This window comes from Haematobia irritans, chromosome 2 (genome assembly GCF_050003625.1).
Source record: "Haematobia irritans isolate KBUSLIRL chromosome 2, ASM5000362v1, whole genome shotgun sequence".
NCBI classification, from domain to species: domain Eukaryota; kingdom Metazoa; phylum Arthropoda; class Insecta; order Diptera; family Muscidae; genus Haematobia; species Haematobia irritans.
This window is the reverse complement of record NC_134398.1, coordinates 123,963,011-123,990,685: the sequence shown is the minus strand read 5'-3', so window position 1 is coordinate 123,990,685 and position 27,675 is coordinate 123,963,011. Positions and strand designations below refer to the sequence as shown.

The following is a 27,675-nucleotide window of genomic DNA, read 5'->3' as shown; positions in this document are numbered from 1 at the left end:
AATTCTGAATGCAATTGATCAAAATGCTTATACAAGCGTGTAAAGAATAAAATGAACTGTAACTGGAATAAATCTACCAGACATCAGACTTGCGGTTTAGAAATACTCCCCATGGAGCAGTTCGATCACCTTCACTTTAAAATGTTGCTATAAGCAGTCCCCCACTTAGAAGAAGAAGGGAGCAACTGTGGTGTAATTGCAAAGAATAATGGGTTGAACCCACGGTTGTCACAGTTTGGTAGAATTCTACCAATAATGGTAAATGGTAGTCAAAATCTTACTGTTTGGTAGATTGATAGAATTCTTGAGGTACTTCGCAAATCTCTTCTATAGAAATAAAATTATGTTAAAATTTTATTTCTATGGAAAATTCTATAGAAATAAAATTTTGACAAAACTTTGTATTGAAATAAAATTTTAACAAAATTTTCTATAGAAATAAAATCGTTTTGTTTGTTATTGTTGGTCTACTCTTCAATCATTATTGTTGTTGATTTCAGATTAAAAGCTGAAATCAAAGACGAAATAAAATTTTGACAACATTTTCTGTAGAAAAGAAAATTTTATATAGAAACAAAATTTTAGCATTTTTTTTTATAAAAATTTTAATTATTGTTTTAGGTCATACTATCAAAGTCTCCCTTCTCCTTCGTTTTGTAGAAGTGATAACGTTCTCTTATTGATGCTAACTAAAAATATTGAAAGCTTCAACGCATTTACAATTCAAGGAATATTTATAAACTGAAATAAATTGTTGCTATTATGAGTAATAAAAAAATAATAAATAAACTTCTAAAATAGAATAATGAAACATTTCTTAGAAACATTTAAGAAACATTTATTTTTCATAATAACCACAAACATTTGATCAAACACTGCAAAATAAAATGTTTTAATTTGGTAACCACCGTGGTGCAATGGTTAGCATGCTTGTCTTGCATACACAATGTCGTGGGTTCGATTTCTGCTTCGACCGAACACCAAAAAGTTTTTCAGCGGTGGATTATCTCAACTCAGTAATGCTGGTGACATTTCTGGGGGATTCTAAGCTTCTCTAAGTGGTTTCACTGCAATGAGGAAGCCGTTCGAACTCGGCTATAAAAAGGAGGTCTCTTGTCATTGAGCTTAACATGGAATCGGGCAGAGAGAAGTTCACCAATGTGGTATCACAACGGACTGAATAGTCTAAGTGAGACTGATACATCGGGCTGCCACCTAACCTAACCTTGGTAGTTGTTTGGTAAAATTTTCTTCAAATTTTTGTAGAATATTTTTGGCTCGACTGGCAAACGTGGTTGGACCCCAGTTTCGACAAAACACAAAAAAGTTTTTCAGCGGTGGATTATGCCCTTTCAGTAGTGTTGTTGACATTTCTGAGTGTTTTCAAGCTTCTCGAAGTGGTTTCGCCGTAATGTGAAAGACCTTTCGGACACGGCTATAAAAATAGGGACCCTTGCCATTGAGCTCAATATAGAATCGAGCAGCGCTTAATGATGAGACACGCCAAATACATGTATAGATATTATACAAAGGGCCCCGCCCCATAAATTGGAAATTGGCACGAGAGAATAGTCTGGGAATTCGTGCTGAACATGAACTCGTACCAAAAGATATAATGAGAAACAGGGGACTAAAGCCTTAGTTTTCGTTGTAGAATGCATAGTAGAATTAGATAAATGTATAAACAAACAGTCCCTCTGATCATATAAACATCTTGGCATCCCTCTCTATGAAGTTAGATAGTGAAAATATAATTTTGTAATTCTAAGCTAACCCGTACATTTTACGATGCCAAAAGTCTAGTACCCAATTTAGACCAACTTCAGACATCGTTTAATTGATTTGGCAAACTAAGAAAAGAAGGACAAGAGTGAACTGCTCACACATCAATGCGTTTTAGTCAAAATCTTATTTAAAATCTTATAATTATCTTTATTTTTAGTCAAAATATTCACGATTTATTCTCGCAGGGATATTGCACCAATTGAAAAGTTTTATTCGTCAAAGCTCTTTCTTAAAGAGAAAATTGCAAACAATTTCGAATTATTTAAATTTCTTATATATATTTCAAGGATAATTCATTAATGTGTTTGCCGTTTGTCTAATTACATGATTGCTTTGATTTTTTTTTTGCCATCTTATAATTATAAATTGTTATAATTGCAACTATTATGACGCATGATTTGCTGCTGCTGCTGCTCTTGGATATTTATTTTCATATGTGTGTGTATGTGATTGTTTGAGCATTCTATTTTAACTGCATAGTTTTCTATGGTGGTATGTGCGTGTGTATGATTTCTCATCCTTTTTTTTTGCTTGTGATGCATTTCACATACATCACAAATAAATTATTTTGTTTATGCAAACCTTAATGGCGCCATTCTCCCAATGATGTTCTTTCTGTTCGTTTTTTTTTTTTGTTTTGTGTGCAATTCTCTCTAGCTAATGTATTGCCAAATGACAAAATATTGCGCTTATTTGACATGGTGGATGTGGTAGTAAGCAGTATTTGCTGGTACCACTAGTACTACTAATGCTGTTGTTAGCCAATTAATTTATCGCTCGACACATCCTTCGGATACCAATATCCAAATGTATCTAAGCCATCTCTTGCCATCATCCTCATTATTATTAAAGCTCTCGGCTAATGTCAGCAAGTCTCTAAATAAAGAGTCAGTCATAGATAATGTGGAAATTTTATCACAATGCAATTTAAAGATATTTTCTGTGATAGAGAATTATTGCAAAATATGATTGAAAATACTAATGAGGAATATATAATTTAGGTTATTGCACACATAATAATAAAATATGTTGAGAGATAAGGGAAAGCGAGTTTAAGCAGTTCTACTTAACCTTATTTGAATATCAATTAAAGTATTTTAATAGGAATGAAAATATTGTGGTATTTATATCGGTTTTATAAAGCGATCTTTTTCAGCAGTTAAGCCAATGCACACATTTGAATATTAATTGGGGCATAATTAAAAACATTTTAGGGATTATAGGTCACATGACAGTTTTTCAAAATCAATTCGCAGGCTTGTTTAAATTTACATAGCAGATGGAAACTGCAAAGATCCAAGATTTAAATAAAAAATTGTCATTTAGTTCCGCGATCTTTAACAAAAATGATGTTTAAGTATTAAAATCAAGTTAAAGTAAATTTTAAAATTTCCCTAAGCCATAACGGGAATTGAAAAAGTTTGTAAAGTTTGAAATATGAAAATGAAATGACTGCAAAGTTTAGCTTCCCGTATGCAATACGTTTTGAAAATGTTACCATTTTTATTTTCCGTGTCTCTCTCAATTTTTATTAAACTTTGGCAACTAATCTGTGTAGTTCGTATACCCTGAAAGCTTTTTAAATTTAATTTGGGGATCCTGAAGTCGACCTCTTGACTTTTTGTCTCCAAAACTCAAAAAGCAAACAATCACCTTTTATATCGATAAGCACAACGTATATTAAAGATCTTCCTCCTCAAATTTATGGAATTTTAATTAGTTTAAAGTAGACATTTCCATAAAAAGACTAACAAGACGAATTTTATTGAAGTAATTTTTATGGTGCCTTTACAGACAGATCGCCAATTAACTCTTAAAACCGCAGCGAGTAATTAATCAAAACATAATACGTTCAAAATCCAATCCAAATTGATTCGATAAAAGAATTTTTTTTGTCAAAATTCGACTTTAAAATATTTCCAAAAATCTACAATATTTTAATATATAAAAATTTTTCATTTAAAAAGTTATTATGGTGAAAATTCGTTAATTTCAAGACTCAATTTCCGAACTTCGAGAAAGAAAATTTCTGTAAACAGTTGGCTAAATTGAAAGTTGGTACTTCTATAAATTTAAAACAGTAACATTTTTGATTCTAATTGCAATCCGTAGTACTGACCACATGTCATAGTCCTGAATGTAACTTCGAATTGTTTTTGCAAAACTTTTTGCCACATCTATTTCCTATGAGTCTCTCGATGTTAACGAAGTTTTTGCGACTAATGTGTGCAATTCGTACACTTGGAAATTCATTCATTCTAGAGGTTGTGAACTTTGTTAGACCGTATACTACAAATCTTAAAGACACAGTAAGCCTTGGAAAAATTAACATTCGATAGTACTTGACTTTTTGATTTTTTGTATATCCTCTAATAGAATCTGAAGAAGTTAGGTTGGGGGTTTTTATGCTTCCGATTAGTAATCCAAAAGCCAAAGGCGGACACGTCATATAAATCAAATTAAAGACGACTTTTTGTCTTATGTGAAATTTTATATAAATAATAATTTAGATTCAATTGATTTTGTAAAACGCTTTGCAGCGCCGATGTTTTTTATATTTCTCGATATATGTTAATGTTCTGTAACAAATGTGTCCAGTTAATAGGTACTGGGAGGTTACGCTACACAAATTTCATATGAATTTACATTGATGCAAAATGCAAAATTTACAAATAGTTTTTTATTTATGATTAAACTGCCAACCTACCTCGAATTACATTCATTTTAAATTAAAATTTCGAATTGATTTTGCGAAAGGCCTTGCAGAGTTAATTTTTTACATCTGTCGGATTTATAGGTTTTGCATGCTACTCTTTTGAAGATTTTAAAAATTCGATAAGTTCTTTTTATTTCCCTTCTGGGCCTTGTTATCCCCCATATTGCTATATTCGGAATAGCAAAGTTTTCATTAGGCAATATTTTCATAACCCCAAAATGTATAATTAGATTTGTTTGCAATACAGTTCACTTTAATAAGAAATACAAAATAGGATAGGTTAGGATAGATGGCAGCCCGATTTATCAGGCTCACTTAGACTATTCAGTCCATTGTGATACCATAGTGGTGAACTTCTCTCTTATCACTAAGTGCTGCCCGATTCCATGTTAAGCTCAATGATAAGGGACCTCCTTTTTACAGCCGAATCCGAACGGCGTTCCACATTGCAGTGAAACCACTTAGAGAAGTTTTGAAACCCTCAGAAATATCACCAGTATTACTGAGGTGGGATAATCCACCGCTGAAAAACTTTTTGGTGTTCGGTCGAAGCAGGAATCGAACCCACGACCTTGTGTATACAAGGCGGGCATGCTAACCATTGCACCACGGTGGCTCCCAAATACAAACTAAGTTTAATAAATTCTTGCGATTTGCGATTCCGAATATGAAATATCGAAAAATCTACGTCAAAATTTAATTTTTGTGTAATTAGAAAGTAGACAATTTAAAAATTTTTATCTACTAAATATCTCAGTTTAAATTCAATTACGAATTGATTTTGCAAACCGATTTACTACATTAAGGTCCTATATCGTATTTAATTTATATTAAGCTTCTGACGCTAATGTGTGCAGGGAAGGTTAGTTTAGGTTTAGCTTTTCATTACATACTACCAAAATTTAGTTTTGTATGCTTTTTAAAAATCTTTTTAGTTTAAATTCAATTACGAATTGACTTTGCAAAACGTTTTACAGCATTAATTTCCTATATCGTTCTCAATTTATATTAAGTGTCAGCCAATAATGTGTGCGGGTCGTACTCACTGAGAAGTTTAAATCTCTTGAAGGTTTGATTTTTCCCTTGTGTGTCTCTTTTATTATTTAAATAAATTATTTTAAATAAGTGGGAACAATCTATTTGAAAGAATTTGTATAAATTTCAGAAAAAATTATTTCTGGATTCTGTTTCTCATCTCTCCCTCGAAATAGTAAAAATTTAAAGTTTATTAAGAATTGATTAAACCTAACTACACAGCAAAAAATTTCACGAAAAATTTTCCAATTAAAATTTTAATTGAGTTTTAAAAAATATTAAATTAAAAATTTAATTGAATCAACAAATTTTTTAATTGAAACAAAAATCAATCACAAAAATTAATAGTATCAATTAATTTTTTAGTTGGCCTTCAATTAATTTTTTAATTGATACTATCATTTCTGTGATTGAAGACATTTCAATTAAAAAATTAATTGGATCAATTAATTTCGTGATTGAATCAGAAAATTTTTTTTGTGTAATTTGAGTAGTTATGTTCTATATTTCTCTGGATTCATTTTAAGGTTATACCACCAATGTGTGCAGTTCATACACTCTGAAAAGTTTAAATGTAAAGTGTTCAAGGCCGTTTAATCACATTTTGTATCTTAAGGCCATATCCGGGACAGGATTTGGACCTTAATTCAAATAAAAAAGTTAGTTTGATTCCGTTAATTTTGATTCCGTTTTTAATATGTACCTCTCTCGAAATTTTGAAAGTTTAAATTTTAGTAAGATTTGATGAAGCCTAACTAATTTGAGTAGCTATGTCCTATATTTCTCTGGATTCATATTAAACTTATACCACCAATGTGTTCATCACCTACACTCTGAGAAGTTTAAATGTAAAGTGTTCAAGGTCTTTTGATCACATCTTTGTATCTTAAGGCCATATTGGGGACAGATTTTGGACCTTAATTCAAATAAATGAAAAAAGTTAATTTTTATTCCGTTTTTAATTTGTACCTCTCTTGAAATTTTGACAATTTAAATTTTATTAAGAATTGATTATGCCAAAATAATTTTAGTAGTTATGTCTTATGTTTCTCTGGATTCATTTTAAGTTTATATCACCAATGTGTGCAGTTCATACACTCTGAGAAATTAAAATGTGAAATTTTCAAGGTCTTTTGATCAAATCTTTGTATCTTAAGGCCATATTCGGGACAGAATTTGGACCTTAATTCAAATAAATGAAAAAAGTTAATTTTGATTCCGTTTTTAATCTGTATGTTACCTCTCTCGAAATTTTGAAAATTTAAATTTTATTAAGAATTGATTATGCCAAAATAATTTTAGTAGTTATGCCTTATGTTTCACTGGATTCATTATAAGGTTATACCAGCAATGTGTGCAGTTCATACACTCTGAGAAATTTAAATGTGAAATTTTCAAGTTATTTTAATCACATTTTGTATCTTAAGGCCATATTTGGGATAGTATTTGGACCTTAAATCAAATAAATGAAGGAAACAAATAATAATCTTTACATATAACCTTCAACAATGTAAAAAGACCATAGCAACTTTCTGCACCTGTCCCCCTTTAAAATAAAGCAACAGACACAGATGATAAATTAATGATAGCGTTTGTGGAGAAGTAAAGATATAAGAAGCAAACAAAAAAAAATAGAACCAAAAATTATTCAGTGTTTAACACAAATAAATGACAAAATCAATATTTTACAATGAGAAATAAATGACCAAAGAGAAATAAGTTTACCATTTTTTTTCCTCGCAAAAAAAGCCTACAAATGAAACCTTTTTGAAGAGTATTTAACAATCATCCAAAAGGGAAAAAAATCATATTCAAGCAAAAGGAAGGGAAACATTAACATTAGATGAAGCAGTAACAAATTTTGGCCTAAACAATTTGTGTTTCTTCCCCTTTAGGTTTTGCTAATTACCTTCAAACGTTTGTGTGTCGTTTTTTGTTTCTCCTCAAAACAAAACTTAAATATAATTACCCTTTTTTGTGGCCTAGAGTAAAGAGAATAGGACAAGGGAAAAAATTGAAAATCATAAAGCAAAAAGGATTTATAAGTAATAGAAATGCTGAGAAAAATTACGAAAAGCAATTCCTTACTAAACAAAAAAGAGATGGTTATAAGAAACCCTTGCAAGTATTAATATGGGAGATTTTTTGCCGGAATTATTATTGGAATATTCCAACCATTGCCATACTCACAATTATCTACAATCTCTTCAAGTTGTGGATAATTTTTATTTTTTTCTTCTTGTTCTTGTTGGTTGGTAGACAACCGATGTGTGTAATTAGTTAATTTTGAGCTTCATCTTTATTTTCAGTGGGATTTATTATTTTTGCTTAATTATTTTTGCGTTTGGCTTCTTTTAGCTAACGGCTTTTGTTATTAACCAACCAAGAAGATGGAAGGAAACCCAAGCTAAGCCCTCTATTGCGGAAACTGTATGCCATGGTAATACCAATACGAGTATTTTAGTGCTTAGTGTTTTAGGTTATTCTGCGTTAAAATCTTAAATCATTTGTTTTTGTCTCCTCCAATATTTTCTTCATGTGGCAAAATTTTAAAGTTACTAAAAAAATAGTAATAAACAATAAAAAAACGTTCAATGACCGTCTACGCTCTATGTAAATTTTTCAATAAATCTTATTTAGTTTTGCCTGACTATTTGGTTTCTTCTGCCTAGAGTGCTGGATGGATGGTCTGACAACTATTGATGGTCAAGTAATGATGTTTTACTATAGACGTACAATATGCCCATTTACTCGTATAACCCTTTTTTGTTTTGCTTAGTTTAGCTGCTGATTTTAGTTGTGTCGTTGTTTTTTTTGTAAACCATTCACTGTAATTAGTAAGAAAAGTGTTAATTGTTTTGTATTTTTTTTTCATGAATTTATCTTAAACTTGTTTTGTTTTTTCAATCCTCCCAAAAAAAAAGAGGGCAAAAGTAATAAAACATGTGCGTAGTTAAAAAAAAAATTGAGATAAACTATTGAACGGAATGAATCTATTTGAGAATAATAAAATTTTAGAAATTGACAGTTTTTGTGAAATTTTTTGCAATGGAATTTTTCAAGCAAAATCAACAAGGTTATCGTAGCCCATAACTTTCTAACATTTATGTGGTCGCAAAAAAGTCACAAAACACATATGCCCACATACCCGAAATATTGGTCCTAAAACCCAAACACAGTACACTAATGAATCAGAGAACCCCAATTGGATCGTTGGAGAATTATCCGTCTATCCTTCCGCCACCAAGATCAGATTGCTATAATTTTCTAAACCGCTTGTCTGACAGCTGGCAGATTTAATTTTTGATTGTTTACAAGCTTACAGAAACATTTTGATCTATTGCATTCAAGTGTGACTATCGGTAGATAGCCACACTTGGACTAAAGCCATTGAAGTTCCATCGATAACCAAAAAAGTTAGACTGGAAAGAGCCAAGGAGTTGCTTCGCTGCTACCAAAGTGGCAAGTCGAATTTTGTTTTCTCCAAAAAGATGTCATTCCGAATTGAGCAGCTTGTGAATAAACTAAACGATCGGGTTTATGTGCCAAAGAGGTCAGTTGATAATTTTCACCATCAGAATTCAAGCGATGCCGAAGGTAATGGTGAGAGCCACTGTAACGACCGATGATCCCTTCCCACTTATATTCATGGACAGTGTGGTCAAGATTCATTAAATCCCAGCAAAAAAAAACACAAAGCGTCGCCACAAAAGTATTGAAAATGTTCTTTTTGGATCCGGAAGCGGTGCAAAATTGGGGCAGAAGCGATGAATTTAACATGGGCTTGTCATAAGACGAATGCCCACCATTTCAACGGCCGTTGCACAGAATATGCATCACTTCTTACGGTGTTAACCCAATTCAGTGTTTTGAATAAGAATTAAAAAATGCTATGATATTTTGATAAATAAATTATTTTTAACATTTTTTTAATGCATTCTAACGCTTATCCGAAACGTTTGACCACAAATATTTTCAAAAATTTGCAATTTTTCAAAAAGGAATTTAGCAGTTTTTTACACAAAATTGCAATAATTTGTACCATTTTATTAATCTTTACTATGTTTTTAACCTATTGGAAACAAAAACAAGTATAAACGGTCGTAAGTTCGGCCAGGCCGAATCTTATGTACCTTCCACCATGGATTGCGTAGAAACTTATACGAAAGACTGTCATCCACAATCGAATTACTTGGGTTGTGGTATCTTAAATCGTTTTCTAAATTGTGAGTTAGTCCATATGTAGTATATATTAGACAAAAAAGGTATTATAGGTAAGTCTACAAATAATTACGAATCGATATGGACTTTTGCACGGTACACGCAAAGAAAAAAAACGTTTGGAAAACGTGTACCGAAAACGTTTTTCTTTTGTTAGAGTTTTTTGAATTTCTTCGAAAATTTTAAACTTTTATCACCAAAAAAATTCGTTTGTTACAAAATTTTTATTTTTTCAATAAAAAAGTTATTTTTGAAACAACAACACAGTCCATTTCGTTTATATCAAACACTGTTCTTTTCTGACTTTAGGTCTTTAATAAGACACATTTTGCAGTTCAAAATTTAATATAGTACAATGTAATGTTGAACATTTTTTTCGGAATCTTCCGAACATATCTGTAAAAAAAAAACTTTGGTCGAAGCAGGGTTCGAACCCACGACCCTTGGCATGCAAGTCGGACGTAGCAACCACTGCTCCACGGTGCCAAACTAAATGTTTGTTTCTATTAAATAAACTTTGTTTATTCGGTTCGTAGGCGCCGCAAGCTATGCTATATAAAAATAACTTATATGGATATTTATCTATTGATGACCATAACAGGTACATAGCTCAGTGGTTAGTGTGTTGGCTTACAAAGTGCATGGTCCGCGGTTCGATTCTCCGTGCAGGCAAAAGGTAAAAAAATTTATAAAATCGTATAATTTCTTCTACATTGTTGGTATTACAGGAAATGGTGTAAAGAACTAAAAAGCTCGTGGATGTGAGAAAGATGTGAGGGAAAATGCAATTAGCGAGAAAACGATGTTTTTTTTTTTTGAGTTTGTCTTTATGAAATTGTTTCTACATCCTGAAAAAGAATAAACGTTTATCACAAAAAGTATATACTTTTCTTCCAAATACACTTACTTACAGCGAAAAGCAAATGAGAAACGAAATTTGTTTGTCTAAAATTTCGTTTGGGAGGAAAGAATTATTTTTTTGCGTGTACGTAGGGAGCCATAATTGAAATATGGGGGTCGCTTATATGGGGGCTATATACAATTATTGATATGGACCAATTTTTGTGTGCTTGGGGATCGATTTATCTGAGGGCTATATATAACTATAGACCGATATGGACCTAGTTAGGCATGGTTGTTAACGGCCATATACTAGCACAATGTACCAAATTTCAACTGACTCGGATGAAATCTGCTCCTCCAAGAGGCTCCAAAACCAAATCTCGGGATCGGTTTATATGGGGGCTATATATGATTATGGACAGATATGGGCCACTTTTGGCATGGTTGTTAAATACCATATAGTACCACCACGTACAAAATTTCAACCAGATCGGATGAATTTTGCTTCTCCAAAAGGCACCGGAAGTCAAATCTGGGGATCGGTTTATATGGGTGCAATATATAATTATGGACTGCTATGAACCAATTCCTGCATGGTTGTTGGATACCATATACTAACATCACGTACCAAATTTCAACCGAATCGAATGAATTTTGCACTTCCATGGGGCTCCGGAGGTTTCCGCAAAGCGTTGTTAAAACCAGGAAAATTTAATGCCCCGTTATGCTTTTTAACTACAGTTCTCGAAATTACACCCTTTCATAGAAGAAGAAGAAATTAACTAAAATTAAAGAAGAAAATCATTGGCGCCAAATCATGACCATTTTAACCATACAGTAGTTCATTCTTACCATTTTTGGGAATCTTACGAAAATTTTCATTTGCTTTAGTTCATATTGAACTTTTGTGTACGGTCATTGAACTTTATACTCACGTTTAGTTCTTAAAATGTTTAAGACATACTTAAAAAAAACAAAATTTTCATTGGGCTGTGGAAAATTTCGCAAAAAATAATAAAATTTAACTACAAACAAATATTTTTTTTTTTGCAATAAAAAATAAGCTTAATTTGGCGTTAGTTTAACTACGGAATTTTTTTCTGTGTGCTGTGATATTTTGATAAATAAATCATTTTTAACATTTTTTTAATGCATTCTAACGCTTATCCGAAACGTTTGACCACAAATATTTTCAAAAATTCGCAATTTTTCAAAAAGGAATTTAGTATTTTTTTTAAACAAAATTTCAATAATTTGTACCATTTTTACCATCCTTATTCTGTTTTTAACCTAGTTGAAACAAAAAAAAGGTTAAAATTAACCATTAAAAATATGAAAAAATATGAAATGAACTTCCTGAGTAGTTAAAATAAAGAACATCTTTGGGAGGGCTTTTTTGGAAGTGCTTTTAAAGTTGTGCTTTTGAAAGTACTTCAATTTTTTTTTTTTGTTGGTATATTATAGGTGAAGTGTCCTAAACGGTATGGAAGCCGCAGACCATGGACATTCATACAAAACTCAGCACCATCGCATTAACCACGCGTCAACCAAACATGGCTTAAAAAGGAGTTTGCTCCGCGGTTACAATAGTTAGTAGAAATGTACCGCAAATGGTACATTTGTTACTATTAGGTAGATTGGTAGCTTTCCCAGCAAAAAATTGGAAGTTCTTCTAAAGACACTACTTTAAAAGTACTTCCAAAAATGACCTCCCAAAGATGTTCTTTAATTTTACCTACACAAGAAGTTCTTTTGATTCAATTTTTTACAACTCGCTGTTTTCATATTTTTAATAAAAAATTTTAATTATTTTGTTTCAGGAGAGTAAAAATTAATAAAATGGTACACATTATTTAAATTTTGTCGAAAAAAATTGTTAACTCATTCTAGAAAACTTGCAAATTTTTGAAAATATTTGAGGTCAAACGTTTTAGACAAGCGTAAATCACAAGCAAAAATCATAAAAAAATTTAAACATTTTTTATTTTGCCAAATATTACACAATTTTATAATTTACATCCGAAACATTGAATTCGGACCACACCATAAGAAGTGATGCAAATTCAGTGCAACGGCTGTTGAAATGGTGCACATGCGTCCTATGACAAGCCCATCTTAAATTCATCGCTTCTGCGCCAATTTTGCACCACTTCCGGATCCAAAAAGAACATTTTCACTACTTTTTTGGCGACGCTTTTTTGCTGGGATTCTTAATATATTGGTAAATATTCCTCTCCAACTAAGAAGTACTTCACAAATTGTATATGAAAATAAAATTTTGACAAAATTTTCTATAGAAATAAAATTTTGAAAAAATTTTCTATAGAAATAAAATTTTGACAAAATTTTGTATAGAAATAAAATTTTGACAAATTTTTCTATGGAAATGAAATTTTGACAAAATTTTCTATAGAAATAAAATTTGTTTTTGGTTTGTTCGTTTTTGGCAAAAATTTTCTCCAAATTTTGGTAGATTATTTTGGCCTCGAGTGGCAATCGTAGTTTCCTCGCTACATTTCTACCGTATAAAGGTCATTTTTCCCAGGACCTGATGATATTTCCAGTAATATCCTCAAATACTGAGGTGAATCTTTTTCAAGTTATCTTTCTATTCTGTCGAAAAATTTATTAATAATATATTACGAATTTCAAAGGCATCGCTAAATTAAGTACAACTAATAGCCTGTAGTATATTCGGTTTTCGCATGGAAAGTTTTGCGGTTACTCTGGCAAATGAATTGATTGTAATGCAGACTCAGTTTATGCGTAAGATATTTTTTCACTAGAATTTTGTCAATATTTAACAGGAATATATTTAGTTTGATTTATAATTTTAATTATTTTGGAAGAAGTAACAGCAAAGGCGGATATGGTTTTCAACTCAAAAACCGAATACAGTACTATCAATCGACATCTCAACAACGAATTCTTCAGCGGTTACCCAACATAAAACTGCATTTTGAGTTGATTGTAGTTGTCACATTTGATATTTAATAATGTAAGACAATCTTGGGCAAATTTTTTATATAAAATGGTAATTAAAGGAAGGAAAACCTATTCAAACTGTTCATTTTTGGTGTTAAAATTCGTTGTACGATTAATCGAGATGGGATCGTAGGTGGAACTAATGTATCGTACTATAGTTTTGCTAGTCAAAAAAGATTACTCTATAGACAACTTATAATAAAAAAGAAATATTTTAAAAATTTGTTAATGTATTTTTTCATTATTTTCATTCATATACCAAATTAATATCGCATAAAAAATAAAAAAAAACTTTCACACGGGTATATTTGTGAAGTTATTCATCGCAATTCACGAGATCGTGCTACGAAAATTCCGAATTGCAAATAAACAAATACAATATGAAGTTTTGTATTATTAAGTTCTAGTTTATTACCGCCGGCAATTGAGTAAATAGGTATTTTTATTTTACAAATATATTTTAAATAATTGGAAACAGTAGTTCAATAATAGAAACTTATTAGGATTAGAAAACTTGAAACTTATGTCCTATTAAAACCTTGGACTACATTTTCATTTGTCTATTAGATTCAATACAAATTTGCTTTGAAAGGTTAATCGATAATATAAAAAAGCAAATTAAAAATAATTAATTTACATTTTCGTATTATTCAAAAAAATTCAAACAAACTTTTTAAAATTACTATTTAAAATTTAAAAATGTTACATTTAGAATTTTTCAACTATTACATTTTGCGTGGACTCTTATTTATAAATTTCCACGGATTTATTTTCCCTCAAATTTAAAAATATTTTTTTTTATTTTCTTATGTTTTATTAACCCTTGAAAAAAAAACAATTTATAAATGAAATCATTCGTATTTTATTAATCAACGAAGAGTCCACGCAGAATTTAATAGTTGAGCGCCACCTCAAAAACGAGTTATATACGAAAAATGCGATATAATCCCCAAATAAAAATTGGCCAAACGAGAAGAAATGGAAATGCCAGATTTTAACCAAAGATAGTCTAAAACAAAAACTTTCGATTGGTATAGAAATAGTTAGCCTAAAACCTTTTGAATATCGGTAATGTTTATTATACGAAACAGAGAGAAATAAAATTGCATTAATTTTTTTTTCTGAAAAAAAAACTGTCATAATTGGCACTTGTATTTTAAAAATCGACAATGTAAATAATATTATTATAAAACCTATTTTGTGGTTAAAAACAAAACAATAGTATTTATTTCATATCAAAAAGAAAGAAATAATTTTGTGATATTTTTCCAAATAAATAATTTTTTATGTTCTATAAATTTTAATGCATTTTGGCGCTTGTCTGAAACGTTTGTTTAATTGCCCATTAAAAATATAAAAAATCGAGTAATAAAAAATTTTATTAAATGAACTTCCTGTGTAGTTAAAATAAAGAGCATCTTTGGGAGGACACTTTTGAAAGTCCTATTAAATTTGTGTCTTTACAAGAACTTCCAATTTTTTTTTGCTGGGTATTTAATTTTAGGTAATCGTTTGAATAGAGTATTCCTTCTAGTGAATCATTTGTAAACGAACTTTTAATTTTACTTTTTTTTTTTGCCGGACTAAAGATTTGTTCCACATTTACTGTGGAGTGTGTAAGAAATATGATTTCTTGAATATTGACAAAACTAGAAAAGCTAAAGGGGCTTTATTTCCGAATTTAAAAAATCCCAGCAAAAAAAAATTGGAAGTCCAAAGGCACAACTTTAAAAGTACTTCGAGAAGATGCACTCCCAATGATGTTCTTTATTTTAACTACCCAGGAAGTTCTTTTAAGTAAATTTATTATAACTTGGTTTTTTTGTTTTGTTTCAAATAGGTTGCAAACAGAGTAAGAATTCATAAAATGGTACAAATCATTTAAATGTTGTCGAAAAAAAATGCTAAATCCAATCTAAAAAAAATTTAGATTTTTGAAAATAGTTAAATTCAAACGTTTCCGACAAGCGTTAGAATCCATAAAAATTATAAAAAATTATTTATTTGACAAAATATCACAGATTTTTTTAATTAACATCCAAAACATTGAATTCGGATCACACCTAAAGAAGTGATGCAAATTCAGTGCAACGGCTGTTGAAATTGAGGGCTTCCATCCTATGACAAGCCCATGATAAATTCATCGCGTCTGCGTCAATTTTGCACCACTTCCGGATCCAAAAAGAACATTTTCATTACTTTTTTGGCGAGCTTTTTTTGGTGGGATGTTCTCCAAAATTTATAAAGTTTAAGTCCCTGAACTCTGAGTCCAAAAATTGCCTTCAATTTTCTAAAATAAAAATGGGAACTTATTTAAAAATATCTAACGAAACAAATATCGTAATTATTTTCGAGGCAAACATCAGATAATCGGCGTTTTCTATTTTTTGAGTAAAAAATCGCCAAAATGCGAATAAATCGGTAAAACTGGCTGTCCTGTTTATATGTTACATATAGATATTTTGGTTCTCTATTTGATATTAAAAACGTATATAGCAAAATATGTTATAGTAGGGATTCCCAATATATGGCCAATCAAATAGTGAAGGCACTGCTCCTCGAGAGATTTCCACTATGGCCAAATGGATTCAGATTTATATGGGAAAGATAGATTTTTAAGTTTTTTTTTGTGAAGTCATGGAGGAACGAATTATTTTTCCACACATTAATTTTACTTATGTAAAATAATATATTATAAATTTTTAATGCTAAATTTGATTTTTGCACCCATAAATGTTAGGTTAGGTGGCAGCCCGATGTATCAGGCTCACTTAGACTAACTAGTCGGTCCATTGTGATACTACATTGGTGAACTTCTCCCTTATCACTGAGTGCTGCCCGATTCCATGTTAAGCTCAATGACAAGGGACCTCCTTTTTATGGCCGAGTCCGAAGGGCGTTCCACATCGCAGTGAAACCACTTACAGAAGCTTTGAAACCCTCAGAAGGTGGGATAATCCACCGCTGAAAAACATTTTGGTGTTCGGTCGAAGCAGCAATCGAACCCACGACCTTGTATATGTAAGGCGGGCATGCTACACAGAAAAACATTTCCGTAGTTAAACTAACGCTAAATTTAACTTATTTTTATTGGAAAAAATTATTTGCTTGTAGTTAAATTTTATTACTTTTGTCGAAATTTTGCACAGCTTAATGAAATTTTACTTTTAGGTATGTCTCAAAAATTTTATGAACTAAACGAGTCTATAAAGTTCAATGACCGTACACATAAGATCAAAATGAACTAAAACAAATGAAAATTTTCGTACGATTCCCAAAAATAGTAAAAATGAACTACTGTATGGTTAAAATGGTCATGATTTGGCGCCATTAATTTTCTTCTTTACATTTAGTTTTTTTTTAGTTCTTCTTTACTTTGTGGAAATCTCAAAATGTGGAGTAAAATTTAGTTCAATTTTCGAGCGTGGTAGATCATTCTTCCTATAAAACAGTTCACTTTATTTTCGGTGTAACCAGTGCACCACGGTGGCTCCCTGCACTCATAAATAAATTTATTTCATTAAAAATAAATTTATTTCGTTAAAAACTAAATAAATAACTAAGAAAACAGCTGAGGCATGTAAAACCAAAGACATCGGTGTTAAAATTAGGTTCTCTTGCTGATTCTTCTAAGTCACAAAATAAATAATAACAATCGTCTTTTGGTTTCTCATGAAGCTAGAGAGTTTGACAATATAGGAGTTATATCAAATTATTCAATTTACAAATCGATTTTCATTTCAGACAAATCGCCCCATATTTTGGGAATCCCGTTAAATACCGAGAAACAGGGATTCACTAAACCCGGCATAGATAAATGGCTAATCCCTACAAATATGTCGGATGACGAAACCGTATTAACTTTATAGTGAATAAATTTAAATAGAGTATTTTATTTTATGTTGAAATTGTTATTTCCTGGATGGAGAGGTATATTTATTGGCTTGAAAATCTGGTATTGATTGTTTCAATTGTTTTCAATTTTTTTGGTGTGTTTTTAACCGCTTACCGTAGTCTTGATCCAAAAACTGCATTTCATAGACCAATGTTAAAAATATTAAAATTTTTAATTGTTTTAACGTTTTTGTTTTTGAAATCATCATATTAGCATAAATATATACCGAGAATAGTTTGTATTAATCTTTAACTTACCTTAGAAATTGCGATGATTTTAATTTGCAAATATTTATAGCTGCATTTATTATTTCTTGTTCTATTGTGATAAGGGTATGAACGAGTAATTTATTTACCAATTCACGCTTTAAATGGAATATTTTGTGTTTATATTTCACACTTGATCACGGACTGATGCATAGTTTTCGTTTGTTTTGTTTCTGTTTTTTTTCCTGTTTATATTTATTTTTTTTGTAGAATTTATAAAATTGTGGGTATTTTTTTATGATTCAGATTGCACACTATAATGATGAGTTGATTTGTTTTTTGTTGTCTTCAGTTTGCACTTCAAAATGTTTTGAATTAGTTTTTATTTTGTTTATATATTTTGAAGTTTTTTTTTTAATTTGTTTTGGTCTTTTTGTTTTGTTTGTGATTTTTTTTTATTTATTATTTATTTTTCAACTGGTCAGAAACACTTTAAGGGCTAAAAATAAAATAAAAAAAAATTATTATACATTTCCATGAAACACAAAAACTTGTAACACTTTTCTTAATTTTTTTATATTTAATAATATTTTTCATCTCTTTTTTAAGTTTGCCATTTAACACAGATGTTTATTTTAGGTGTTATTTATTATTTGTGATTTATTGCAGTTTATTTTTGTTTTATTTCAGAAGTTATTCGGTGATTAAAATTATAACGGTCAATAACTTCAAACAGTTTTTTTGTTGTTTTGTTCGGATGCGTTTTGTTTGCGAAATTTGTAAAACCTGTATTGTTTTTTTTTCTTCTTCGATTTGTTTAATCAATACACTGATGTATGGGATTCAGAGTTTTATTGTTGTTGTTGTTGAATCGTATTTATTTTTGTTCCTCGTTTGTGTTTTTGGTGCATTATGTTTATTCTTGTTTATTTTTATTTTTTTGTCAATGAAGGGGAATTTCTCATTCATTTTTTCGAAAACCTCATGTTATTCGCGTGCTTTTTTTTGTTGCTGTTGTATAATTTTTTGAAACGTCACTTTGCAGATTCTCGTTTTGTTGTTATTGTTATCATCATCGTTATTATTGTTGTCACTCTGGCTTTGATTAATAAAATGCACAACTTCCGTTTATTAATTCCACGCTACGTTTTTTGCTTTCCTACCGAGCGCTCACAGAATTGCACACTAACTTTGATTTGATTTTGCGGTGTTACGTTTAACGTGCTATATGATCTGGATTATTTCTTGTTGTTGTTGTTATTATTTCGTTGTTACTGTTTTTGTTTTGTTTTTTTTTTGCTCAATGCAATTTTTCAGTTTGTTTTTCGGGGGTTTATTTTGTTACAGAAGCAAAATGTTCTCTCTTTTCTTGAGGGAGTGCAGGCATCGAAGAGTATGTGTACGGGTGTGTGTGAATGTTTGAACCCTGTGTATGACTATGGGGATAAGAGTGTTAGTCAAACGCCACTACTAGATTGAGTGTAGTAAAAAAGTGCACACAAGGCAACCCAAGGAGTAACAAAAACAAAAAAACAATCATGAATGAGTTGTTTTTTCTTGTTGTTGCTATTTTCCTTTTTAGCGAAATGTGACACGACACTCTCTCTCCCATGCTTAGTGTGAATTTGAGAGTCGTTGTTTCACCCCCTCCCCCTCACAAAATCTTGGTTGAATAACGAAGAATGCATGTGGTTTAGATAGGTCTCTGTTTGTCTGTCCTTATGTCTGATTATTTGTCTGTCTGTCTGTCGATCCTATGTTTCGATGATGATGATGATTACGTTAATTTTTTTTGCACATTTTCCTCTTTCGTTTTTGTTGCTGTTTTTTTTTTTTGTTACGTTATAATATGAGTCAAGTGCCGGCATGTGTTTCAGTTTTTCTCTTCTAGCTAACCATCATTTCGAGAGTGTATAGGTGTATGTATGTGAGTGTCTGTTAGAGGGTTTTTTGTGTGTCGCTTTCCGTTGGATTTTTGATTTGTTTTCGTTTTTTTTTTGTTTTTGGTGCAATAGTGCATTTTTGCTACTACGATTTTGTTTTGTGTAAAAAACGTGGTGGTGGTGCGGTGCATTGTGAATGTCTGCTTGTTTCTGATGTTTAGTATTTCTAGTGTCTGTGTTTTTTCAGTGTGTGTGCTTTTTGCAAAGGCGAGAACTGATTTGTGTGTTATTTGCTTGAGTGTCTTCTTATTAATCTCAGTTTAAAACGGAAAATTGATAATGAGTTTATCATAGAAAGAAAAATATAGTCCATGATGCATATGTACCATACGTAAATTTCTCAAGTTCATAATAATATAGGATGATAATAGGTGTGTTTTTGTTTTTTCTGTAAAATATTTTAGACAAATTTGTTGTATTTTGTTTTTAAAGAAGTGTTATTGAAAGAAAGTGAAATGTAGATTTGTAAAAAAAACGTGTGTTTTAAAACCACTATTATTTTCAATTTAAAATTGGGATCTTTCGATTTTTATTTTGTTAAAAACGTTACGAAATCAACGATGCAACATTTTAAACCACGAAAGGCCTTTTTTTGCTATAAAGGAATTAGATCTTCATATTAGTAAAGTTAGTACTTAAAAAAAACATAATTTCGTTTTCATTATTAAGTTTTTATTTTTTTAGTTTAAAAAATTTAGTTATATTTTTGCAATTACCAATGTTATTTTTTCGTTCGCCATATTAAAAAATGCACTGCCATAGTGTAATTAATTATAAATTAAAAAGGTATTATATTTTATTTAAACTTTACGTGATTAAATTTAATTTATTTTAATATAATTAAATTGAATTTATTAAAAATAATGTAAATAAACTTAATTCACTACCTTGAATTAAGCTAAAATGGCAACAAATTTAGTTAATTTAATTTATATTTTAATGGAAATAAATACTACTGAATATATAAATTTAGCTTTGAAATTATTTTTGAATTGTGTGTAATTTTGCCGTCGCTTTTTATGATTTAAAGCCAGTATTAAGTTTTCATTATTTTACATTTTTTCTGCTTTTTTTCGTTTTAGCGATTTCAGCGGCTAAATTTTATTACCTACCTTAAGAATTAACAATATGTAAATTCATAAAACAATGAACCCACCAGAAAGGATGGTATGGGTTAATTTTAAAAATGTTAACTAAACTAAATTACAAAGGCCGATCTCACAAAAATAAGTAAATATTTCTCAAAAATTAAAAAAAAATCATTAGAGGTAATTCATTTTTTTTCAATTAAAAAAATTTCGTAGCTTGATCATTAAATCCTAAGAAAATTGTTAATGCTCATTAGAGGTAATTCATATTTTGTTTTAATTAAAAAAATTTCGTAGCTTGATCATTAAATCCTAAGAAAATTGTTAATGCTTTAGTTTATATTGAATTAATAATTGAATTTTGTTTACCTACTTTTATTTCATTAAATTTTTGAGACATACTTGGGATATGGAAAACTGCAGTGGAAAATTCCGAAAAAAAATTAATTTTGAAAAAAATCCAAATATTAGCAATATCATAATTTTAGCATTGCAGTATTTTTCTATTAAAGTTTACATTGGGTGGCAAAACAATATATGAATTATGTATATGATTTAGTAATGATTTGTTTTCTTTACTTTTAGTTCATTTTTGCTTATATATGAGATAGAAAAAATTCGTAAATCGTTAAAAAGTCAATAAATTGTCGTTTTTTTTTTATAAAGAATTGTGGAAATCTCAAAACATGGAATACAGTTTAGTAAATTTTCGCACGAGTTCCTTTACATTTTCATTTCTTTTCTGCAGCAAACATTTTTTCCCCTGCCGACGGAAATTATAAATTTTAATGCTTCACTGAAAAACCAGTGAACCCACCAGAAAAGAAAATTTTATTTAATTTTAGAAAAAATATATTAATTTTAGAAAATTTTAACTAAACTGTATTAGAAACGCAGATGTCACGCCGATTTCACAAAAATAAATAAATAATTTTTGACAAATGCAAAAAAACAAATATTAGATAAAATTATGATTTTTCATTTATTAAAGAAAATTCCGTAGTTTGAAGGAAAAAATTGGAGTTCAAAATTGCAAAAATGTCTTTAGCACCATACAAAGTTCATGATGGCCGCATTATTGGTAAAATTTACAAATTTTAATTTAGTTAATCTTTATGTTTTTTTTTTTTTTGAATTTAGTTAAAATTTAACTAACGTACGCAAAATATATTAAAGTCATGGAAACTTTCTTAAAACGTAATAAATTCATGAACTATAATAGAATTAAATCGGCTTTAGTGAAATAGAGGGTTCACTTTTTTTTGAGTGTTTATATGCAAGTGAATAAATACGAGTTATTTATCTCTTTTTGGTATTTGATAAAACATTATCTTGACTAATAATAATAATAAGAAAATACTTTCTATCTACACTCAAACAAAGTGATCCCACGACGAAAGAAAATGTAGGTTGATTTTAGAAATTTTTATCTAATATAAGTAAATTTTTTCGGTAAATTAAACAACATTTATAAGACATATTAAAATAGTTTCTATAATATAAGAAAACTAGGTATTTAGAAGAAAAATAAATAATAAATTAGTAACAGACAAGACCGAATCTTATGTACACCGAAAAATTAGCACCTAAATATTTTCAATTAAAATATTGATTGAAGTTGAAAACGCAATCAATTAAAAAAAATAACATATACAATTAAGATTGAAATCAAATTAAAACAAGTAAGTAAAGTAGAAAGTCGGTCGGGGCCGACTATATCATACCCTAAACCACCATTACAGAATTAGTAATCATAAGCATTTGTGGGGTAACATATAGGTCTGGGAGATAAACCGCAGTTGCATATTTAAGAAAATTAAGGGGTACATGTCTATGGGTGCTTTGTGTCAATCTGACTATAGCTCATAGTCAATGTTGCCAGGGCAAATGTTCGGTTTACCCTACAAGGACAAAAAAAGTTCCCTACTTTCCCATACATTCCCAAACAATTTTCCCTACTATATTTTTCGTTAAATTTAAAAAATTTTACAAAACAAAACAAACATGAATATGCAACGTATATAACTTAGAATATAAATTTGTATTACAATCACGGTTGCCACAATTGGTACAATTCTACCCAAATTAGTAATCTTTTTTGTTAAATCTCTATAAAAATAAAATTTTGGAAAAAGTTTCTATAAACAAATTTTTGTGAGAAATTTTTCTATAGAAATAAAATTTTGACAATAAATTCTATAGAAATAAAATTTTGAGAAAAAATTCCACAGAAATAAAATTTTGAGAAAATTTTTTATAGAAATAATATTTTGAAAAAAATTTCTATAGAAATACAATTTTGACAAAATGTTCTATAGAAATAAAATGTTGACAAAATTTTCTGCAGGAATAAAGTTTACCACACATTGTTAAAGATCAAGTCTTGCCAGCTTTTAATTTCCTCTTCTAGAGCCAGCAAAATGTAAAAATTATTACAAATTGTGTTGAGTGAAAATGTCCTACATTGTGGTCCTACGTCCCTACAAAATGCTAAATATTAGAAAACCCCTACATATAGGGAATTTCCCCTACTTCTAGCAACACTGACTGTTTTGATATTGCAACTACGGAGTTAGTATGCCACTAATATTGAGTCCATTATTAAAAAAGAGAAAATCGTCCAATTAGTGTGGGTAATAAATACAAATTTGTAAAAATCGAGCAATATTCTTATGTAAGAGCTACAAGTACGTATAAGTACAATCGGCTAGTACACCGAAATTTGAAATTTGAGTAACATTGGTTAATAAATAAGAGTACCATGGTCAAATTTGGGAAAATCGGGCGATGCATATATATGGAAGCTATATCTAAATTTGAACCAATTTGCATAATATTTTGCGGGTTTGATTAATACCACAAAAGGTTACCTTGTGCAAGATTTGAGTAAGATCAGTTAAGAAATGAGGCCTGTATGGTCAAACCTAAGGTTATTAGGGGCGAATTTTTCAAAATCGGGTGATACGTATATGGGAGCTATATCTACATCTGAACCGATTTCGATGAAATTTTGCACATATAGTTAGTACTGTAGGGGACTGGATCTAGCCAACTTTTAGTAAGATCGGTTAATAAATAAAGGTTCTATGGCCAAATTTGGGAAAATCGGGATATACATATATATGGGAGCTATATCCAAATCTGAACCGATTTCGATGATTGTTTGCACATATAGTTAGTGCTATAGAAGACTACATTTAGCTAAATTTGGGTAAGATCGGCTGATAAATAAGGGTTTTATGGTCAAATTTAGAAAAATCGGGCGGTACATATATATGGGATCTATAGCTAAATCTGAACCGATTTCGATGATTTTTTGCACATATAGTTAGTGCTATATTATTTATCAACCGATGCAACTTTGAGTAAGATCGGTTGATAAATAAAGGTTTTGTGGCCAAATTTGGGAAAATCGGGCGATACATATATATGAGAGCTATATCTAAATCTGAACCGATTTGGCTAAAATTTTGCAGACTTCAAGGGCGATGGAAAAGATTACCTTTTGCCAAATTTGGTGACGATCGGTTTAAAAAAACGCGCAATGTGACCCCATTTGTCGAAATCGGGTGATACATATATATGGGAGCTATATCTAAATTTGATCCGATTTCTTCCAAATCCTGTGAACAACAAATACATGGACAGACGGACGGACACCAAGCGCTAGATCGACTCAGGAGGTGACTCAGAAAGTCGATCGGTATATATTTTATGGGGTCTAAAATCAATATTTCTGGTAGGCACATTTTTTGGCCGATCAAACTTATTATACCCTGACCACTATGTAGTTTATGGTATAATAAATGATATCAATTTAGAAAATGATTCAATGTTTTTACGTTTCCAATTAAAATAATAATTATTCAAATTAACATTTTAATAAAATGAATAAATATTTTTAAATAAAAAATATAATTTAAAATTTTGTTTGGAAATAATTACTTTCTATATATGTACATTATAGATTGACTCAAATCCAAAGAAAAATTCAAATATAATTATAATCGAAAAATTCCTAAGAAAGTATAAAATCTTATAAAGTCATCAGAAAATTGTTTCATCTAAATATAAATAAATAAATTATTGTGTGCCTGAATTAAAAGCATAATTGAGTATCGCGATAGGTTAGGTTAGGTGGCAGCCCGATGTATCAGGCTCACTTAGACTATTCAGTCCATTGTGTTGCCACATTGGTGAACTTCTCTCTTATCACTGAGTGCTGCCCGATTCCATGTTAAGCTCAATGACAAGGGACCTCCTTTTTATAGCCGAGTCCGAACGGCGTTCCACATTGCAGTGAAACCACTTAGAGAAGTTTTGAGTCCCTCAGAAATGTCACCAGTATTACTGAGGTGGGATAATCCACCGCTGAAAAACTTTTTGGTGTTCGGTCGAAGCAGGAATCGAACCCACGACCTTGTATATGCAAGGCGGGCATGCTAACCATTGCACCACGGTATCGCGATCAAAATCGATTAAATTTGAATCAATTAAAAATTTTCTTGAAATTAAACAATTACTTCTTTAATCAAGAATGCTAAGATTTTTGCGATTTAAGCTATTTCACTTAAAATATTAATTGGATCAATTAATTTCGTGATTGAATCAGAAAAATAATTTCTGTGTACTATATTATATTCCATTTTTACCTCGAGGCATAATACGTATGAATTGTACTTAATGTCAGAAATATGTGAAGTAAAATTTATTAAATTTTATCAATAAATAAAACTCTCAGAATACAAATGAGTAAAAATAGCATTACTACTTAAAAAATTAATTGATTAAATTATTAATTTTGTTTGTTTTGAATCTGTTAATAAAAAGTACAGTTTCATAAAGTAATTGAATCAATTAAATTTTTTATTGGGTCAATAGAATTTTTACTTGACTTTGATGTTATTATTGTCGTCATTGAAACAATTTCAATTAAAACTTAATAGAATCCATTAACATTGTGATTATAATTAAAAATTAAATTTGTTTAGATTTATTTGTCAAAAAAAAAACCTCATATTATAATTTTTGTATTTTTTCCCCAATTACAAAATTTTAATAAAATAGTTAAAATAGTAAGGGCAAACCCTTTCCTGTTAGATCTCACAATCACTAAAAGTATATTTAACTTTTATAAATTAATTTACTTTATAACAAAATTTATAAAATATTAAAATCTAATTTCTAACATTTTATCGATAGCACTTGCCGTCGGATTATCAATGAATTTTTGAAAATATTTTGCTAGTCCATATAAGCATAGAGATTATGGTCATTAAGTCATTATAAATGTGTAGAAATTAAAAATTATCAAATTGAGAAACTTACGATCGTTCATCAGGTACTAATAAGGAGATCATATTAAATTTATTTTATTAAATTTTTAAGAAAAAAGAATGTTTTCCGTTATAAAATATTTACACGTTTTTTTAAGTTATGAGACGAATTCATATTTTTTAATACACAAAATAAAAAATTAAAGAATAACAATTTATGTTTTTATTTTTAAGGTGAATTCATAAATTTTGATTTTTATTCACAACATAAAAATTTTCACAAATTATAATAAAAAAAAGTTTGTTTATATTTGTTAACTTATTAATTTCAACAAAAATTAAAAATAAATATTTTGTTTTTTTGGTTTCCCACATTTGAATTTGTTTCACTGTTAACTAACATTTCTCGCATTACATAAATGTAATTTTTTTTTCAAATTGCAATTCTCACAACTCGCTTTTTCACAAAAGTTAAGATTTAAGTAATGTTGCAATTAATTAACATAATTATTATCAATTATCCACATTAAATATGAGATGCTGCAGCGTATTGTGGTTGCAGTTCCGAAAAATGCACTAATTAACCTCTGTGAGGCACTCAAACACACACACACACACTCACAAACAGTCTCATACCCACACACAATCTCATAGAGCCACTTTATTTTGAGAAATCTCTGTTTATCTTTAGTTTTTCATTTTGTTATTATTTGTTTAATTAATTAATTGAATGTTAGTAATTGTTGTCCACCAAAAAAAAAAAAAAAAAATACGAATATAAATTGTTTCTGTTCTTAAATCTTCAACAACAACAAAACTGTAGTTGCCAAAAGAGAAAAAAAAATAGTACAAGTTTCCGCGTGCATTAGTTAATTTTTGACAGTTGGAGGAGGTCGGTCAGCTGTATTATTATTATTATGGTCAATCGTAGTTGCCGACAAATAACGAGAATAAAAGAAATGTACTTGTTACCCGCCTGATTGCTAAAAGCGTACTGATTTTGATTATTTGTTATTACGGCGTAACAAGCACAGTAAGAAATCATTGTTGTTGCGTTGCGAGCTCTGCTCTGCTAGTGCTGGCGTCAACGTTATGGGCCATAGTAGAAGAGCAATAGTCGTCGGTTGACTGCAAATAATCCCACACATACACACACGCGCGCAAATGTCTTACTCGCCAAAAACAAGAAGATGTTCGACGATGACAGTACAAAACAAAAGCACACACAAATCACATGAAAGAAAAACAAAAACAGTTGATTTGCAGTTAAAGCTTCGTTGTGTGCTTTGTCCGTTTTCCGTTGCTGTCTAGTGGTCTGGACGGGTGGTACTCGCAACTAAAACACTCATCATCATCATCATCATACACCAACCAAACCATGCCAGGCCAGCCATTCATCTATCCAGAGGCACTACACTAAACTACCACACATGGTGGGCCCAACCAACTAAAACAGACAACAAACAAAAGTTACCATCATTGCCAAAAACACAAAAGAAAAAGTTTTGTTGGTTTTAAGGGGTTGGGGCGGAGGGTGAGGCATTGAGCACACGACATTCTCAATAACTGCAAATGAAGAGTGTGATGACGATGTTTGGCAGCGCAACATCATTACAAAGATAATGATTGGCAACAGTGACCATACTGATGATGAAGATAATCATTGCCATAGTCATGATGGG

General features: G+C 30.1%; 1 protein-coding gene across 1 annotated transcript in view; it reads right to left on the bottom strand.

Moving 5' to 3' along the window:
* Positions 1–18,179, bottom strand: part of ab (BTB/POZ-zinc finger protein abrupt) — a 243,373-nt gene extending 225,194 nt beyond the window's left edge. The window contains exon 1 of the mRNA XM_075296084.1: positions 17,738–18,179. The gene's annotated coding sequence lies outside the window, so the exon portion shown is untranslated. The remainder of the gene's footprint in view (positions 1–17,737) is intronic.
* Positions 18,180–27,675: the final 9,496 nt, after the last annotated feature.